The sequence below is a fragment of the Bubalus kerabau genome, chromosome 16 (genome assembly GCF_029407905.1).
Source record: "Bubalus kerabau isolate K-KA32 ecotype Philippines breed swamp buffalo chromosome 16, PCC_UOA_SB_1v2, whole genome shotgun sequence".
In the NCBI taxonomy this organism is placed as follows: domain Eukaryota; kingdom Metazoa; phylum Chordata; class Mammalia; order Artiodactyla; family Bovidae; genus Bubalus; species Bubalus kerabau.
Window position 1 is genome coordinate 19,441,477 of NC_073639.1, and position 21,064 is coordinate 19,462,540.

At 39.0% G+C, this 21,064-nt stretch overlaps 1 protein-coding gene and 1 long non-coding RNA gene across 8 annotated transcripts in view; one reads left to right on the plus strand and one right to left on the minus strand.

Annotated features, from left to right (window-relative positions):
- INPP4B (inositol polyphosphate-4-phosphatase type II B) overlaps positions 1-21,064 on the plus strand; it is an 855,034-nt gene that overhangs the window by 399,416 nt on the left and 434,554 nt on the right. For all 7 annotated transcript variants that reach the window (XM_055550389.1, XM_055550387.1, XM_055550386.1 and 4 more), the window contains one exon: positions 2,460-2,522. The gene's annotated coding sequence lies outside the window, so the exon portion shown is untranslated. The remainder of the gene's footprint in view (positions 1-2,459; positions 2,523-21,064) is intronic.
- Positions 1-21,064, minus strand: part of LOC129630097 (uncharacterized) — a 48,177-nt gene that overhangs the window by 23,706 nt on the left and 3,407 nt on the right. The window contains exon 2 of the long non-coding RNA XR_008703521.1: positions 13,031-13,114. This is a non-coding gene — a long non-coding RNA (uncharacterized LOC129630097). The remainder of the gene's footprint in view (positions 1-13,030; positions 13,115-21,064) is intronic.

Below are 21,064 nucleotides of genomic sequence, written 5' to 3' on the forward strand. Positions count from 1 at the left end.
CCTTAGCCTCAATTATTTGTTAGAAGGGTTCCCGGGGTGGCTGCCGTCTATGGGGTTGCACAGAGTCAGACACGACTGAAGCGACTTAGCAGCAGCAGCAGCAGCAGCAAGATTTAGAAAAGCTGTTATACACACAGTTATAGATTGGTATTGGCATATATACACTACTGATACTATGTATATGATAGATAACCAATGAAAACCTACTGTATCACATAAGGAACTCTAATCAATGCTCTGTGGTCACCTTAATGGGAAAGAAATCCAGAAATGAAGGGATATGTGTGTATGTGTAGCTTATTCACTTTGACCATTTTTGTTTAGTTCTTCTGTGTATCCTTGCCACCTCTTAATCTCTTCTTCTGATAGAGAAGAGGTTGTTACTGTTTCTGTCCTTTATCATGCCCATCCTTGCACAAAATGTTCCCTTGATGTCTCCAGTTTTCTTGAATAGGTTTCTAGTCTTTCCCATTTTGTTTCACTTCTCTGTTGCTTTGCATTGTTCATTTGAAAAGGCCTTCTTATCTCTCCTTGCTATTCTCTGTTACTCTACATTCAATTGGGTATATCTTTCCCTTTCTCCCTTGCTTTTTGCTTCTCTTCTTTCCTCAGCTATATGTTAAGCTTGGCCTTCTTGCATTTCTTTTTCTTTGGAATGGTTTCTCTGCCTCCTGTACAATGTTACCAACCTCTATCCATAGTTCTTCAGGCACTCTGTCTACCACATCTAGTTCCTTGAATCTATTCATCACCCCCACTGTCTAATCATAAGGGATTTGATTTACATCATACCTAAATGGCCTGGTAGTTTTCCCTACTTTCTTCAATTTAAGCCTGAATTTTTGCAATTAGGAGCTGATGATCTGAGCCACAATAAGTTCCAGGTCTTGTTTTTACTGACTGTAGAGAGCTTCTTCATCTTCATCTTGGCTGTAAAGAACATAATCTGATATTGGTATTGACCATCTGTAATGTCCTTGTGTAGAGCCGTCTCTTGTGTTGTTGAAAGAAGGTGTTCGCTATGACCAGCATGTTCTCTTGACAAAACCCTGTTAGCCTTTGCCCTTCTTAATTTTGTATTCTAAGGCCAAACTTGCCTTGTTATTCTGAGTATCTGTTGACTTCCTGCTTCTGCGTTTGAATCCCCTATGATGAAAATGACATCCTTTTTGGTGTTAGTTCTAGGACGTGTTGTATGTCTGAAGGGCACCTGCGTGTGTGCGTGCTCAGTTGTGTCTGACTCTTTGCGATCCCCTGGTCTGTAGCCCACCAGGCTTCTCTGTCCGTGCGATTCTCCAGGCAAGAATACTGGAGCAGGTCACCATGTCCGACTCCAGAGGATCTTCCTGACTCAGGGATCAAACCCATGTCTCCTTTGCCTCCTGCACTGGCAAGCAGATTCTTTACCACTGAGTCACCTGGGAAGCCCCTAAGGGCACATGGGGATGTCCTTAATTCTCTCAGCCACCATGTGTGACCACATGTGTGAAGTGGTCACATGTGGTCAGCCAGGGAAGCTCAGCTGACCTCTGGTGTCTAGAGCTTTATTAGAGGTCAGTCACAGAAGCTTGCAGCACCAGATGACTGACCTCACTATTCAGATTTCAGCCACTCCTCTTCAAGCAAAAACAGGTGTTCACCATAAATATATCTGGCCCACCTGGAGCAGCAGAAACACGTATGGAGACTCTCTTATCGGTCAGCCTATTCCAAGAGCTCAGAGATTATCTTCCAGGAGCTGGACTAAGGCCAGTTCTGAAGAAGGCCTTTCCTTAGAAAGGGTAGCATTTCAGTAACTCAAGCCTGCTGAGTTAACCCTTGCCTGCCCAGTAGTTATGAGGAATAAATGAGTTGATCCAAAAACTTAGAATAGTGCTTGGCGCATGTAAGCAAATAAATGAGTCAGCTAGAATTCTTTCCTATAGACCTCTGTGAGCTGAACAAAGCAGATTAAGTTGAATACAAATAAGAAATAGCTGTATTCCATGAATCTTGTGATCATAAGTCCTCAAGTTTGGAAGAATGGACATTACAAGCAAATTAAATATTTTACCTAGGAAAGAGGCATTCCTATAGATGAAGCTATTTGCAAAGCAGAAATAGAGACACAGATGTAGAGAACAAACGTATGGACATCAAAGGGGGAAGGAAGGCCTGGGATGAATTGAGAGATTGGGATTTACATATATGCATTATTGATACTATGTATAAAACAGATAATGAATGAGAACCTACTGTATAGCACAGGAAATATACTCAGTGCTCTGTGGTGACCAAAGTGGGAAGGAAATCCAAAAAACGGAGGGGATATGTGTATATGAATATCTGATTCACTTTGCCGTATAGCAGACATTAACACAGCATTGTAAAGCAACTATACTCCAGTAACTTTTTTTTTTTTAAAGAGGAGTTCCTGGTGAAACACCAAATCCTAACATTTGTCTTTTTGTTCTTTGCAGAGCTCTGAAATCAGCAAGGCAGTAATAAAAGAGTAGAAGTATTTGAAGAATACAAGAAAGCAGGTATGAGTGTGATTCTCAATAATCACCCATAATATTGATTTAGATTGATGATTTAGTCAAACCTACAGCCCCCATTATAAAAATATTTCACAAAAATGCAAGTTTGATGTTTTAGAATGTGTGTGACTGCATATTTTAGATGATTATATCCTAGAGAGGAACTTATTGCTATGTATACATTAAATCAATTTTGAGGATTTCAGTTATGCCAGGCCAAGGGAGACATGGGCTTCCCTTGTGGCTCAGCTGGTAAAGAATCTGCCTGCAGTGCAGGAGACCTGGGTTGGGAAGATCCCCTGGAGAAGGGAAAGGATACCCACTCCAGTATTCTGGCCTGGAGAATTCCATGGAGTGTATAGACCATGGGGTAAGCAAAGAGTCAGACACGACTGAGCAACTTTCACTCAGGGAGATATGTGAAGGAATTAATTATTATTATTTATTATTAAATTGACATATTTATAAAAGGCCTGCTATATGGCAAACACTCACCTATGAGGTATCTGGTGATCATAAATTTGGACAAAACAGGCATAGTCTATTCCTGCCTTCATGGTGCTTATAGTCCTGTGAACATGACATGAAATAAATAAACAAATATCAATATGTAAATAAAAACTGTGATAAATGTTATGAAGAGAAATTCTGTAGGGAAAATACTGGGAAAGAAGAGAGGAATCTATTACAGATGGACTAAACAGAGGCTGTTTCTGTGGAAGATGTTAAGCTAAGAGCTGAAGTATAAAGGAAAGAGTCCCAGGTAGAAAGAATAGCAGCGAATAAAGAACATAACTGACAGAGATTAAGGAAGATCACAGAGGTGGAGAGAAGCAGAAGATGAAGCTGTGTTGAAAAATGAGATGGAGATTTCCCTGATGACCCAGTGGTTATGACTCCATGCTTCCAGCGCAGGAGATACAGGTTTGCTCCCTCCTCAGGGAACTGAGATCCCACATCCCCTGTGGTGCAGCCAAAGAGAAAGGAAATGAATGAACATGAACATGGCAATCAGCCTAGTCCCATAGGGTCTTAGTGGTTATGGTAGAAGCGTCTTCAAACCAGCTTTGCTCGGCCACTTTTTGCCCTTGGGATTTCTGTCCTATGTCATTTGGTCTTTCTTCTGGTCCCCTGGGTGTATTAATAGAAGCTTTCAAATCTACCACCCAGCCCCACCCTCCTACATCTCCTGCCAGTGGACAGCGTGAAAGGCTTATGACTGTGCAATAAGGTTCTCAGTGAGTCCCAGTACTAGTTCCATGATCTGTTCTATATAAAATGGTTTGGGATCAAAAAGGTTTGAAAATTTCTGAATACTGTACCACTCTTAAGAGCTTTAAACACGCATCAACATAGGTTCTGGGAAGTTCTGTAGTATACACGTACATGAATGTGTTTGTGTATGTGTGTGCACCTTTAGTGAACTTGCTATAACTTAACCATTATTTCCAGGTTTACATTAGGAACTGTTTTAGAAGTTTCTGTCTTAGAAATACGTATTTTAAGGGGTTCCTTATCCTCCTGAGGCTGGCCTGCTTTTAGGTAACTTGACCTGTTTTATGGATTTGCACATTAAGTTGTGTTTAATAATTTTCTACAATCTGGATAATTCAAGCCAGAAAAAAAAAAAAGTCAAACTGTTTGCTTCAGTGGTTTAGCTTTTCAGGCAGAAGACTTTTCTTGACCTGAATAATATGGTTAATTGCTTCAAATCCTGATTATACTTTGCATGTAAAAATAATACCTGAAAGTACCAATAAGGAATACTAGAGTACAAGCTTACTAAGTAATCCACCCTTATGGCAGAAAGTGAAGAGGAACTAAAAAGCCTCTTGATGAAAGTGAAAGAGGAGGGTTAAAAAGTTGACTTAAAGCTCAACATTCAGAAAACGAAGATCATGGCATCTGGTCCCATCACTTCATGGCAAATAGATGGGGAAACGGTGGAAACAGTGTCAGACTTTATTTTTTGGGGCTCCAAAATCACTGCAGATGGTGATTGCAGCCATGAAATTAAAAGACACTTACTCCTTGGAAAGCAAGTTATGACCAACCTAGATAGCATATTGAAAAGCAGAGACATTACTTTGCCAACAAAGCTCCATCTAGTCAAGGCTATGGTTTTTCCAGTGGTCATGTATGGATGTGAGAGTTGGACTGTGAAGAAAGCTGAGCGCCGAAGAATTGATGCTTTTGACTGTGGTGTTGGAGAAGACTCTTGAGAGTCCCTTGGACTGCAAGGAGATCCAGCCAGTCCGTTCTGAAGGAGATCAGTCCTGGGTGTTCTTTGGAAGGAATGATGCTAAAGCTGAAACTCCAGTACTTGGGCCACCTCATGCGAAGAGTTGACTCATTGGAAAAGACTCTAATGCTGGGAGGGATTGGGGGCAGGAGGAGAAGGGGACGACAGAGGATGAGATGGCTGGATGGCATCACTGACTCGATGGACATGAGTTTGGGTGAACTCCGGGAGTTGGTGATGGACAGGGAGGCCTGATGTGCTGCAGTTCATGGGGTCACAAGGAGTCGGACACGACTGAGAGACTGAACTGAACTGAAGTAATTTTCAATGTTAATGTTAGTAATATTTGTTCTCTTAAATCAAAGGAAAACCACACACAAAAAATAGTATCTGCATCTTAGCTGCTCTGAATCTTATTCCTCTTCACTGAAAGCACTTATTCTCCTTTATTTGTAAAAGTCACATAATTTTAAAAAAGAGGAAGATATCTTGGGTTAGTGCCTACTTTAGAATCTAAAGAAATGATTTGGTTTTGTATAAAATGTGGAGATTCTGTATTTGCAGCAATAAAAGTTCATAGTGTTAGAGTTAACCTAAGCTTATCCCAGAAGAAAGATTCTCAGCATGTGTCGGAAAGAACACTGACTTTTTTAGATCAATTCAGTATCTTTCAATTCAGTTGACTACTCAGTTAACTATTTGTTTAAGAAAATCTTGAAAACTTCCCTAGTATTTATAACTTAGAAACAAAAAAGCCTTGTTTCATCCCCAGAAAGATGAGACAGCTGTCCCTTAATTACTACTCTCTGTCGTTTGCTTTCTACTAGAGATGTGTTTCAAATTTGAAACCTAATTACAAATCTTAATTGAATATGGCTTAAAAAAAGAAAAGAAAGTAAAATGATTAACATGAAAACATAAAACAGGGAGGAAAACAGAGAGGGTAATATTACAGCCAGATTGAATAATCACCTATTTTAGAATGAGCTGGTGCCTGGGGAACATGCTTTCTGGCATGAAAGTGAACTTTACTGTTTCCTTTTTCAGAAGGAATTTTAGCAACTAAATGACAATTCTTTTAATTTCTTTAAATTGTTTTCAGGAACTGTATTTTGCTCAGCATAAAAACAATGGATTTTTAAAGTGTTCAGATTCGAGTTAAATCCCTTCTCCCTAACTCATTCTGTCTGACCCTGGGCAAATTTTCAAAGTGTTCTCAATCTCAGTTTACCCATTAATAAAACAGGTATTTTAAGATGTCCTTTTTAAAATATCCATTCTACAGTGTGGTTTCTTTTGCATTTGTCTCTTGACTTACACACTGACTAGATATATTCAGTTCTAGAAAGAAGGGAAAAAAGAGAAAAAGTGAAAAGGAACAAAACTAGGGTTGAGAATGTACATTTACTATCTAGCACAGAATATTGCCAATACCATAGATTCAGAAATTGCTTATTGATTCTGTACCTTGAAGGCAAAGACTAGAAGGCAGATTCATTACTCCTTTTACCTGAGCTATTTGTTGCTTGTTTTTTTTTTTGTTTGTTTGTTTTGTTTTGTTTTTTTTTTATTGTGAGTATTTTGGATTCTGCTGTCCAGATTGTAAATCCCACTTAAGGGTACAGTGACATATTGCTTCTGAATTACTCACAGTACTTTGCCTCTGTGTTGCTCATTTATTGTTTGTTTAATAATAGGGATAAGAGTTGCTCAGTTACTATTTGTTTAGAGTGAGGCAGAGAACTAACAGGGCAGGAAGTAGGTAACCCTGATTGCCCTATCTTCGGGGTTACAAGCACCATGTCTGACATTGGAAACAAGGGGTTCTGCCTCCCTGTGGATGATTTCGTTCAGTGATAGTGTACCCACTTCCTGTTGCTGCTCCATGCACTCTGCTCCCATCCGACCAGCTAATTTCCTGTTATTTATGCATATTCTACATTTGTAGCTTTAGGTCTTTGTTCGCACCGCCTCCACTTGCGGTATTTTTCTTCCTTATTTTCTCTCATTTTACCTCCCTCTTCCCTGCCTCCCTTTCCTTTTATCTGTACCCACCTTTCTGGTGTATAAATCTCTTTAAAGTCTGGCCAAATAGCATCTCCTCCATGAAGCAGTCGCAGGTTATCTGTTGAGATAATTATCTTACCCACTTTGCTTTCTGTTTTGTTGTGTGTTGTGTTCAGGCACTGTTCCTTGTTGCCCATTCATTAGTATATAAGGTGACGCTGAACACGGTGCCAGTGAGAGCCCAGCCACATTGTATATTAATGGCTCTTTCCTTTTACCCTCTACTCTGTTTACCAAACAGCTCAACAAGGGACTGGACCTCTGACAGTGTTTGCTGCTTGATTGAACACTGGTTTCTGAGTTACTGGTAGCATGAATTTAGGCCATTGAGCACCAGGTTGCAGTCACATCAGTCGCGAGTCCAGTTGCCTTTCTTTTTTTTTTTTTTTTTTTTTAATTTTATTTTTAAACTTTACAAAATTGTATTAGTTTTGCCAAATATCTAAATGAATCCGCCACAGGTATACATGTGTTCCCCATCCCAAACCCTCCTCCCTCCTCCCTCCCCATACCATCCCTCTGGGTCGTCCCAGTGCACCAGCCCCAAGCATCCAGTATCGTGCATCGAACCTGGACTGGCAACTCATTTCATACATGATATTATATATGTTTCACTGCCATTCTCCCAAATCTTCCCACCCTCTCCCTCTCCCACAGAGTCCAAAAGACTGTTCTATACATCAGTGTCTCTTTTGCTGTCTCGTACACAGGGTTATTGTTACCATCTTTCTAAATTCCATATATATGCGTTAGTATACTGTATTGGTGTTTTTCTTTCTGGCTTACTTCACTCTGTATAATAGGCTCCAGTTTCATCCACCTCATTAGAGCTGATTCAAATGTATTCTTTTTAATGGCTGAGTAATACTCCATTGTGTATATGTACCACAGCTTTCTTATCCATTCATCTGCTGATGGACATCTAGGTTGCTTCCATGTCCTGGCTATTATAAACAGTGCTGCGATGAACATTGGGGTACACGTGTCTCTTTCCCTTCTGGTTTCCTCAGTGTGTATGCCCAGCAGTGGGATTGCTGGATCATAAGGCAGTTCTATTTCCAGTTTTTTAAGGAATCTCCACACTGTTCTCCATAGTGGCTGTACTAGTTTGCATTCCCACCAACAATGTAAGAGGGTTCCCTTTTCTCCACACCCTCTCCAGCATTTATTGCTTGTAGACTTTTAAAATGTATTCTTACTTGTGACAGCCATGTACCTTGCAGTCAGGAGCCTAGCTCTGCCCCTAGTGGTCAGTTTAGAAAAAACTGACATCTTAACAATAATGAGACTTTCAATCCATGAACACACACACACACACACACACATATATATCTTCATTTGATTTTGTCTTATTTCTTTTATCAGTGTTCTGTAGATTATAGCATAAAGATTCTGTACATATTTTGTTTGATTTTGTTTCTAACTTTTTGCTTTTGGTCCTATAATAAATGGTACTTTTAAAAAGTTTATTTTTCCATTTTCATAGCTATTTTGTAGACAATTGATTTTTATATATTGACTTTATATTGCACAACTTCGATAAAATTTTTTCTAGCTTTTTTGGTAGATATTTTTGGCTATTTTCTACACAGGCAATCATGTTGTCTGCAAATAGATACAATGTTAGTTGTTTCTTTCCAATCTGTATGTCTTTTGTTTTTTCCTTGCCTTATTGCTTTAGTTATGACTTCTGCTGTGAAATTGAAATTGAAGAGGAAAGGTAAGAGTGGAAATTCTTACCTTATTCCTGATCTTTGCATCAAAGTACTGAGTCTTTTATTTTGTAGTTATGATGGTAACTGTAACACTTTTATAGATTTCCATAATCAAAGTTCTTCTCTTTCATTCTTAAGTTGCTGAGGGTTTTTTGTTTGTTTGTTTGCTGCTGCTGCTACTGCTGCTAAGTCGCTTCAGTCGTATCCGACTCTGTGCGACCCCATAGACGGCAGCCCACCAGGCTCTCCGTCCCTGGGACTCTCCAGGCAAGAACACTGGAGTGGGTTGCCATTTCCTTCTCCAGTGCATGAAAGTGAAAAGTGAAAGTGAAGTCGCTCAGTCGTGTCCGACTCTTAGTGACCCCATGGACTGCAGCCCACCAGGCTCCTCCATCCATGGGATTTTCCACGCAAGAGTACTGGAGTGGGGTGCCATTGCCTTCTCCGTTTGTTTGTTTACTAAACAATTTTCTGAATGAGAGTTTCTTTTTTCTGGATGTTGAATGTTTGTCAAGTACTTTTTTTGCATCTTTGAGATGATCATATGTGTTCAATTTTTGAATGTTGAACTAGGTTTGCATTCCTAGATAAACCCTTCTGTATACCGGTTCATTCTAGAATGAACTACTTTTATATACTGTTGAATTAGATCTGTTATAGCTAAGCTTTGATTGATATTTTTTTCTGAGTCAAATTTCAAGAGCATGTTTTTCTGTATTTTTCTTTTCTTATAGCATCTTTGATTTTGCACTGGGATAATGCTGGCCTCATAAAAGAAATTGGAAATTCTTCCCCATTTTTGGTTTTCTCAAAGAGTTTGTATAGATTTTTATTATTTGTTCTTCAAATTTTTAGTACCACTCATCAGGAAAGTCATCTAGCCTAGAGTTTTGTTTGTAGCTTCTAAATATGAATCCAAGTATTGTAATAGGTACAGGACTACTCAGCTTATACATTTCTTCTTGAGTGAGATTTGGCAGTTTTTGTTCAAGCAATTTGTTCAATTTTATATAATTACACTTTATAGTTGATTTAAAATGTTTGCTACTTTCTGGTGTATAGCAGAGTGATTCAGTTATAACATACACATATATGTTCTTTTTCAGATTCTTTTCCATTATGGTTTATTACAATATACTGAGTACAGTTCACTCTGCTATATAGTAATACCTTGTTTAATTGTTACATTTATTTTCATATTATTCAGAATATCTCTATATTATTTAAGTTCTGGTTTGTAGTGATGCCTCCTCGTCCATTCCTGATATTGTTAATGTATAGCTTCTCTCTTTTGTCTTGGTCAGTCTGGATAAGTTTATCAATTTTATTTATCTTTGGGATTTATTGAATTTTTTTCAATTGTTTTAATTTTCAATCATACTGATTTCTGCTTTAATTTGTATTATTCCCTCCCTTATGGGAGAATGTAGTCTTTCTAATTTTACTAGAAAACTAGTTTTACTAGGATGTACTCTTTCTAGTTTCCTAAGGTAACTTGGATCATAGATTTGAAACTTTTCTAATATTAATATAATATATTTTTATAAGTACATCTATCATTGGTACATTCCACAAATTTTGTCATTATTCTTTACTTTCATAATTCAAATTATTTTCTAATTACTTTTGTGATGTCCTCTTTGGCCCAGTGGTTATATAAAGAGTGTGTTACCTATTTCCCTAATATTTGTATTTTTTAGATACTTTTCTGTTATTGAATTCTAGTTTAATTATATTATGTTCTGAAAATATACATATATGGTTTAAATTCTTTTAAACTTGCCACAGTTTTTTGGCTCATGTCAAAAAATAAGAACTTCCTTCAGATCTGAACTGAAAGAAAACAGGGGAAAATGAAAAGTCACCGCCTGTGGTTTACCTCTTTCCATTTTAGTTCCCTCTCACAATTTTCCTGCTTTTGTTTATTTTTCAAAATGCTCAAGTAGCTTGCTTTTTGTATCTACTTGTAATCAGTGAGGCATATAATATTCAGTTTCTTTGGTCCATTTCTGCTAGAAATGGAATACCTAAAATTTTGCATATATTTATTTAATCCTCTCCACAATTCATTAAACAGGTATTACCATTTTCCTAACTTATGATGAGGAAACTAAGGAGTGGTTTGATTTAGATAATTGCCCTAGATCCCAAAGGGGCAGAACCTCGGCAGTCTGGGTCCGGAATAGCTCTCTTCACCACTTTGCTATGTCACTCATGCTAAATTACTGTAACAATAAGTGCCATTCCTTCCCTGCTGAGCCACCTGGGAAGGAGACAAGGGGTCAGTCCCTGGGTGGAGAAGATCCCCTGGAGAAGGACATGGCAACCCACTCCAGTATTCTTGCCTGGAGAATCCCATAGACAGAGGAGCCTGGTGGGCTACAGTCCAGGGGTCACAGTCAGACACGACTGAGCGACTAAGCATACAGGCATGAGAGGGATTCAGATACGCACACTAGACTAACATGGAGTTAAATTATAAAAGACCCTAGAACAACAGCGAGAAATAGTCAAGTCAAACAGAGACACACTTAAGAACTTGCCAGACAAAGGGAAAACAATTGATGAAGAAATTCCCAGAGTAGTTCACTAATGGGAAAAGAACCAGGCAATATTAAGTGCTAAAATGTTTATGGGAGGGATAGAGGGGTTTGGGGAGTAGGGGTTTGGAGAGAGGAGGGAGAAGAGGGTAAAGAGGTGGATGTTATATTGCTTACACTATTTAAGGATTGAAAATTAGTACTTTGGAGAGAATATAAAAAGCTTTTCCATTTAAACAGGTTATTCTATATAGCAGATTCTCAGTAAATACATGTCATATGAATTAATGATTACGATATTTTCTTTCCTTACTTCTCCTTACATGAGAAGTGAAAACAGCCCTAAAAGTTGGAGAGCCTTGGCTTGAGACTGTAAAGATGGGAAAGGAAATAGATTTATTCAGTATTCAGGCAAAAATCAATGACTTACTTTCACATGAAGCTATACTTAAATTCCATACTGTCTCAGTAATAACCCTTCCTATATTCTAGCTGAAAGAAGCTTCTCTGGTGGCTCAGTGGTAAAGAATCTGCCTGCAATGCAGGAGCTGCAGGAGACATGGCTTTGATCCCTGGGTTGGGAAAATCCCCTGGAGGAGGGCTCGGCAACCTACTCCAGTATTCTTGCCTGGAGAATCCCATGGACAGAGGAGCCTGGCGGGCTACAGTCCATAGGATTGCAAAGAACCAGACATGACTGAGGTGATTCAGCATGCATACATACTCTAGCTGATCCTAGATTATTGGCTCATACTTTAAAGGGAATTCACTCAATTAATCCACGATTTCTTTAGTTGCATGAGAGGCACCAGAGAAACTAAATGAATTTGCAGGTGGAACAATGGCTTGGAACTTCACTACTCAGCCTGGTTCTTTTTGTTGATATTCTTCACAATTCAGATTTAACAATTAAATTTTATTTTTTTTTTTGAGTACCTATTGTTTGCTCTTATTGTAGTGCAGTTTTGAGTAAATATTTTAAGGTAGAATGTGTGATTGTGTACACATTTGAGTGTAAAGAAACTGCTTTCAGTTAGAGAATTCAGACTTATCCTCTGTATGCAGTAAGGAGTTTGATGGAGAAATCTTAGTTAGGTTACACTATATTCTTTGCAGATAACCTCAGGCACTCTATGAACATCTCTGGAGAGTTAGAGCGAAATTGTAATGATCACAAATATGCATTTATTCTTGCCTGTCATAATAAAAAGCAGAAGATAAAATTTTAATTAAATTTATTATCTTACTTTGAAATTTCAGATTTCAAAAGAAAATGAGAAATTAGTCATCAGAAACCATAGCTAATTCAGTCAATACTAATTTGAACCTGAAATGTAGTCTCAAAAGGAATTCAGTTGGTTCTGTGAATGAATAACTTCTGATGTCTGTATTAGAAATGGCCTGAGGATACAGCCAAAGCTTCAGTTTTAGTTTTTCTCAAACACATAGTATTTAACTGGCCTTGGGTGGATGTGTGGGACATTAAGGCCTTTGCAGTATTTGACGTTGCTGAGATAGCACTTCCTCAAAGCCCTCTTTAGTACGTGTGAAGGGAAGAATCAATCTCCATCCAAATTAAACTTCTCTCTGCATGCCTCTGCTTCTTGAGATAGGCTTGAGAAGGACTGCTAGGAGCCATTACATTTGGAATATGCAGCTGCCAAATAATAGTATCAGGAGAAAAGCTCTGTCTTCTTAAGTATAGACAGTAGACTCCTGTCCTTTAGATAATTTTCAGATGACAGAGAAGGCCTTTTAAAAATACCCAAGTATCTAGTGAATTTCTATAAAACTCTCTTGTACCATTTTTTTAAAACCTTTGCTGTATGATAGCAATTAAAAAAAATAAACAAACAATGTATTTAGGGCTGGTGACCAGTTTTACAAGCTTTTGTTAAGTAAGCAAAATGTCATGTGTCACATGAAGTATTTATAGAGAAAAATTACCTTGAAATTTCAACCTTTTCTGGAACATTCGATGAAAATTCCTATCCTTTGGATGATGTGTGAGTAGCAACCAAAAGTATCATACTGTGAAGAAAAAAGTCAAAAAGAGAAGAGCAAATATTGTAAATTAACCCATATCCGTGGAATCTAGAAAAATGGTATGCTGCTGCTGCTGCTAAGTCGCTTCAGTCGTGTCCGACTCTGTGCGACCCCACAGATGGCAGCCCACCAGGCTCTGCTGCCCCTGGGATTCTCCAGGCAAGAGTACTGGAGTGGGGTGCCATTGTCTTCTCCGAGAAAAATGGTATAGATGATCCTATTTGCAAAGCTGAAATAGAGACACAGATGTAGAGAACAAATGTATGGATGCCAACGAGGGAGTGGGGTGAATTAGGAGATTGGGATTGACCCATAAACACTATTGATACCAATGTGTAAAATAGATTACTAATGAGAACATACTGTATAGCAGAGGGAACTCTGTTGAGTGCACCGTGGTGACCTGAATGGGAAGAAAATCCACACGGGAGGGGATTTATGTATACGTATCCTGATTCATTTTGGTGCACAATAGAAACTGACATAGCATTGTAAAGTAACTATGCTCCAATAAAAAATAATAAAAAAAAAAAGAGAAGGTTAAAAGCCCACCTTAGAACAAAAGAACTTCTAACCAACCCCAGAGTGGCTGCTAAGCCTGTGGAGCTTTTCTGTCCCACCTCTGGGTCTCAGTGTTCTCATCTCTTAAATGGAATGACCCCTAGTTTCCTTAAGTCTCAATTCTGTACTGTGTTAGAACATTTTATCTCAGTGTTTGAAAGAGTGGTTATAGTAGATATATGTAACCAACCTCTTGGGAAGAGTTGACTGAGATTAAATCAAGCATATTTTCACATATTTACTTTGTAATTCTTCAGATTGCTTTCCTTTTTGTGTCGACACAGAACACAGTTTAACAAGTCAGGTGGCAGACTCGCTATATTCCCAGAGCTGCTCCAAGTGCTTCCTGTTAGGATCCTTGATTATTGTTAGAAACTTTAAATTCTGGGCTTCCTTGGTAGTTCAGACAGTAAAGAATCTGCCTGTAGTGCAGGAGATCCGGGTTCGGTCCCTGGGTCGGGAAGATCCCCTGGAAAAGGGAATAACACCTGCTCCAGTATTCTTGTCTGGAGAATCCCATGGACAGAGGAGCCTGGCGGGCTATAGTCCGTGGGTTGCAGAGTCAGACATGACTGAGCGACTAAGATTTTAAAGTCTGGTGCAAATCTGTTGTGATGCTGAAGTGTTCTGAGTTCTCAGGGTTAAGGATGCCTTATCACCGGAATTGACAGAGCCTTCCTTTCTTACTTCATATACAGTGGAGATCCATGTTGTTCTTATCCTAAACTGAAACAAATAAGCAGCAGGCAGACTGACCTCTGACAGTGAGCAAAAGGCATAAATCTTTGACTTCGCTTGTTCTAGGGAGTTCTCTGTATTGCTTCTTTGTGTTCTGTCCTTCTGAACATCAAGAATTTGCTAGTTTCAGTGACAATCTAATACTCATTGTGATTTAGAATTATTTCTTACCTTATATTTTCCTTAAAGTGGTGGTTCTCAAGCTTGAATATGCATAAGAATCATCTGTGCTACGGTGTGAATTCGAATTTAGTAGATCTGGGGTCTGGCCCAAGGTTCTGCGTTTCTCACAAGCTTCCGGGTGATGCAGACACCGCAGATCCAGGAACCACATTTTGAGTGGAAAAGCCTTCAAATAATGTTGCTTTTTGGTTATGTTCTATCCATGTGTCTTCTATTTCATGTCTGTGGTGCTTCCTCATGTTAAAGGAAGCATAGCTAACTAATTCAATACTGAGCCCCCAAAGCTGGACTTCTGATCAAAGTGGAGCCCTGACAGCTCACATCTTTATTCCTCTCATGACAAAGCATCACCTCACCAAACTTAATATTAGTGCTAAAACCATGCTGATGGCCTGGGGAATTGAATTGTCCTCTGACACAACTGGTTAATTGGTTTTCCTGGGCAGAATCATGGCCCCTGAATGTGCATCTGTTGCTCTAATGGGAGTTATCCTCTGTGTGTTGAGGATCCACATGAGAAGACAGAGAAGATTTTGACCTTAAATATATGCTTGATTTTGTTTTTTATCTAAAATATTTGCCAACTTATGCCATTTTTTTCCAAAGAAAAATTTTTCCCTGAAATATGTTTAATTCTGCAGTTACTTTTGAAAGATGAAACATAAGAATAAACCCTGTTACTGAGAATATGACCTAAATCAAATTCCTTATGCTTATACAGTGGAAGTGAGAAGTAGATTTAAGGGACAAGATCTGATAGAGTGCCTGATGAACTATGGAATGAGGTTCATGACATTATACAGAAGACAGGGATCAAGACCATCCCCATGGAAAAGAAATGCAAAAAAGCAAAATGGCTGTCTGGGGAGGCCTTACAAATAGCTGTGAAAAGAAGAGAAGCAAAACGCAAAGGAGAAAAGGAAAGATATAAGCATCTGAATGCAGAGTTCCAAAGAATAGCAAGAAGAGATAAGAGGGCCTTCCTCAGCGATCAATGCAAAGAAATAGAGGGAAACAACAGAATGGGAAAGACTAGAGATGTCTTCAAAAAAATTAGAGATCCCAAGGGAACATTTCATGCAAGGATGGGCTCAATAAAGGACAGAAATGGTATGGACCCAGCAGAAGCAGAAGATATTAAGAAGAGATGGCAAGAATACAGAAGAACTGTACAAAAAAGAGCTTCATGACCCTGATAATCACAGTGGTGTGATCACTCACCTAGAGCCAGACATCCTGGAATGTGAAGTCAAGTGGGCCTTAGAAAGCATCACTACGAACAAAGCTAGTGGAGATGATGGAATTCCAGTGGAGCCATTTCAAATCCTGAAAGATGATGCTGTGAAAGTGCTGCACTCAATATGCCAGCAAATTTGGAAAACTCAGCAGTGGCCACAGGACTGGAAAAGGTCCATTTTCATTCCAATCCCAAAGAAAGGCAATGCCAAAGAATGCTCAAACTACCGCACAATTGCACTCATCTCACATGCTAGTAAAGTAATGCTCAAAATTCTCCAAGCCAGGCTTCAGCAATACATGAACCGTGAACTGCCTGATGTTCAAGCTGGTTTTAGAAAAGGCAGAGGAACCAGAGATCAAATTGCCAACATCCGCTGGATCATGGAAAAAGCAAGAGAGTTCCAGAAAAACATCTATTTCTGCTTTATTGACTATGCCAAAGCCTTTGACTGTGTGGATCACAATAAACTGTGGGAAATTCTTCAAGAGATGGGAATACCAGACCATCTGACCTGCCTCTTGAGAAACCTCTATGCAGGTCAGGAAGCAACAGTTAGAACTGGACATGGAACAACAGACTGGTTCCAAATAGGAAAAGGAGTATGTCAAGGCTGTATATTGTCACCCTGCTTATTTAACTTATATGCAGAGTACATCATGAGAAACGCTGGACTGGAAGAAGCACAAGCTGGAATCAAGATTGCAGGGAGAAATATCAATAACCTCAGATATGCAGATGACACCACCCTTATGGCAGAAAGTGAAGAGGAACTCAAAAGCCTCTTTTTTTTTTTTAATTTAATTTTATTTTTAAACTTTACATAATTGTATTAGTTTTGCCAAATATCAAAATGAATCCACCACAGGTATACATGTGTTCCCCATCCTGAACCCTCCTTCCTCCTCCCTCCCCATACCATCCCTCTGGGTCGTCCCAGTGCACCAGCCCCAAGCATCCAGTATCGTGCATCGAACCTCTTGATGAAAGTGAAAGAGGAGAGTGAAAAAGTTGGCTTAAAGCTCAACATTGAGAAAACTAAGATTCTATCACGTCATGGGAAATAGATGGGGAGACTTTATATTTTTGGGCTCCAAAATTACTGCAGATGGTGACTGAAGCCATGAAATTAAAAGACGCTTACTCCTTGGAAGGAAAGTTATGACCAACCTAGATAGCATATTCAAAAGCAGAGACATTACTTTGCCAACAAAGGTCCATCTAGTCAAGGCTATGGTTTTTCCTGTGGTCATGTATGGATGTGAGAGTTGGACTGTGAAGAAGGCTGAGAGCCAAAGAATTGATGCTTTTGAACTGTGGTGTTGGAGAAGACTCTTGAGAGTCCCTTGGACTGCAAGGAGATCCAACCAGTCCATCCTGAAGGAGATCAGCCCTGGGATTTCTTTGGAGGGAATGATGCTAAAGCTGAAACTCCAGTACTTTGGCCACCTCATGTGAAGAGTTGACTCATTGGAAAAGACTCTGATGCTGGGAGGGATTGGGGGCAGGAGGAGAAGGGGACAACAGAGGATGAGATGGCTGGATGGCATCACTGACTCGATGGACGTGAGTCTGAGTGTACTCCGGGAGTTGGTGTTGGACAGGGAGGCCTGGCGTGCTGCAATTCATGGGGTCACAAAGAGTCAGAACCAACTGAGCGACCGATCTGATCTGATCTGATCTGAAAGTTTTGCATTCAATTAACACTGTAGAAAGGGCACTGTTCCCACACCCTTCCAGCAATGGTCTTTAAATTTTTTCCCGGTTTATAAGCAAAGACTGATGATCACGCTGCTCCTTTGATTTTGTGTACAGAACAACAGAATACTGTTTTATGTTTCTTGGTCATGTGGATTTATTTTTCTGAGAGCCACCACTTAAAATACTTGGCTCAAATTTTTGACCCTACTTCTAAACTTGGAAGAACTCTCTAAATCTCACAAGGATTACTACTCCTAAGCTGTTATGCCTTGCTCTGCCACACCTCCACCCCTGTTGATCCTGTTCATTGGCCAAACTCCGGTTCTCTTTACACTTTTCTACCAGACACAAGGTCTTCTCTTGGCCTATATATTCTCTTGGGCCATTGCAATGATCATGGGAATAACCCCAGCTAGCATCCTTCCTGGTATCAATTCTTTGTCTTATGGACGCTAGTGACCACAAACACCACCCTGTTTTGTCTACCCATTTATCCCATAAATGTTCCCTGGACTTATCACTTAGGACTAAATTCTTCTCTCAGCTTCCAGTATGTCACATCTTTCCCCTTAATGACTTCCCAATCCAGCCTAGAAACCTTTCAGCCACATTAGTATTATACCCTTCTCTCACTGCACCTATAGACAGAACCCCAACACTATGTCAACTAAACTGTCCTTCTTCACCAGGCTGATGAGCTCTGCTGGAGAAAGTCACACAGTTATACGGAGGTCTCCATGAACCTGTGTCTCCAGGCTCAGATGGACCCATACTGTCCCACCTACTTGTTCCTTGCCCACTGCTCAGAAAGACCAGCACAAGATTCCATCACTCTTCTCAAAGCTCTGTGTTCCTCCTATTTCCTCTCAACACATGAACATAATTTAGTTAAATTCATGAGTATTTATGACATACCAAAGTCACAAAGAAAAATATAGTAGATGTTTTATATCAGTTACCCAGTTTTATTTTTCACACGAGAGTTCTTTTTTTAAAAAATTTTCTTGACTGTGCCACATGCCATGTGGATTCTTAGTTCCTTGACCAGGGATTGAACCTGTGCCCCCTACATTGTAAGCATGGTCTTAACCACTGGACCACCAGGCAAGTCCTTACCCAGTTTAGTAAATCAAACTTTCTCAGTAGAGTTGAAGTCCCCTTGATCCCCCTCCTGATCACATCTCACACACCCTTCCTCCCAAATATCATAACAATTTTCTTTTAATGTTTATTGTACATTTCTCTATGATTGTACTTATGATGTGTATGGACCCCTGTGCAATGCAAAACTGGAATATTATTTTATATGTTTTTAAATTTTCTATAAGTGCCATTGTCTGTCTTTCTCTGTCTCTCTCTGTCTGATGGTCCTTTTCACTCTTTCTCTTTTCTCTATGCTTTGTGAAGTTAATCAGTGTTGATACTTGAAATGAAAATTCATCCTATATAGGATGAATATACCACATTATATTTTTCTAGTTTCTTATTGACGGGCCTATTTCAATATTTATTATTAGTTGATTCATTGTAAACATCCTTTCAACTGTCTTCTGGTATGCATTTGTTTAAATTTTTCTCAAATGTATGCTTCGAAGTAGAATTGCTTTTCAACTTTACTAGTATTACCAAATTATTTTCCATTATGATTGGAACAGCTTCAGTGCATGAAAGTTTCTGTTGTTCCAAATCCTCATTAATATTTGAGGTTTTGAGATTTCAAAATTTTTACTTATTAATGGTTATGTAATTTTAGTCTGCCTTTCCATGATAACTGCTGCTGCTGCTAAGTCGCTTCAGTCGTGTCCGACTCTATGCGACCCCATAGATGGCAGCCCACCAGGCTGCCCCGTCCCTGGGATTCTCCAGGCAGGAACACTGGAGTGGGTTGCCATTTCCTTCTCCATCCATGATAACTAGCAAAGTTCAAAATCTCTTAATATGTTTCTTGGCAATTTGTGTTTAATATTTTTGAGTTACTTATTTACATGTTTTGCTAGTGTTTTCTCTTGGGTTTGTTTTTCTAACATTCTTAAAATATTCTGGAAACTAAATCTTTATTGGTTATCTTAATCGAACACATTATTTCCTTTTTCTACTTGTTTTAGGTTTTATTTGCTCCTTTTCTAGTTGTAAGGGAAAACTTAGATCACTGATTTGAGATCATTTTTTCTATTATAAGCATTTAATACTCTAAATTTCCCTTCAAACATATTTTGATATGTACTGTAGTAATTTCATTCTGATTCTAATGAGTGTGAGTGTGATTTATATACACACACTTGTTTTTATTGCAATTCTCTTCAATTTGTTAAGGTTTGTTTTATGATCTAGGATATAATCTTAGTGAATATTCCATATATACTTTGAAATACATACATATATTCTGTTGCTGTTGAATTCATTGTATTATAAATGTCAATTAGGTCAAGTTGTTGGCGGTGTTATTAGGTCTACTATATCCTTACTGATTTATGTTTACTTTTTCTGTCCATTACTGAGAGAGGGATGTTGATATCTCCAAGCATATCATTGAAGATTTGTCTGTTTCTCCTTTTAGTTAAGTTTTTGCTTCATGTATTATGAAGCTTTGCTGTTAGGCACATGTGTGTTATGTACCTTTTGATATTGCTTGATGTGAAATCTATTTTAATTATATTAATATAGTCACTCCAGTTTTCTTTTGATTAATGTTTGCATGGTTTATATTTTTTGATCCTTTTACTTTAACCTATGTATGTCATTCTATTTAAATATAACTATGAAGCATATATTTCATTTTCAGTTCAGTTCAGTCTTTGCGACCCCATGGACTGCAGCACGCCAAGCCTCCCTATCCATCACCAACTCTCAGAGCTTATTCAAACTCATGTTCATTGAGTCGGTGATGGCATCCAACCATCTCATCCTCTGTTGTCCGCTTCTCCTCCCACCCTCAATCTTTCTCAGCATCAGGGTATTTTCAGATGAGTCAGCTCTTTGCATCAGGTGGCCAAAGTATTGGAGTTTCAGCTTCAGCATAAGTCCTTCCAATGAATATTCAGGGCTGATTTCCTTTAGGATGCACTGGTTGTATCTCCTTGCAGTCCAAGGGACTCTCAGGAGTCTTCTCCAACACCACAGCTCAAAAGCATCACTTCTTCAGTGCTCAGCTTTCTTTATAGTCCAACTCTCACATCTATACATGACTACTGGAAAAATATATAAATTTCATATTTATATGAAGCATAAATATAACTATGAAGGGCATCCCAGGTAACTCAGCTGGTGAAGAATCTGCCTGTAGTGCAGGAGACCCAGGATTGATCCCTGGGTTGGGAAGATCCCCTGGAGGAAGGCATGCAACCAACTCCAGAATACTTGTCAACCAACTCCAGGAGAATCCCCGCAGACAGAGGAGCCTGCTGTGTTACAGTCCGTGGGGTCATAAAGAGTCGGACACAACTGAGCAACTAAGCATAGAAGAGCATGAAGCATATAGTCAGGACTTACTTTTTTATCCAAGCTGATAGTCTCAC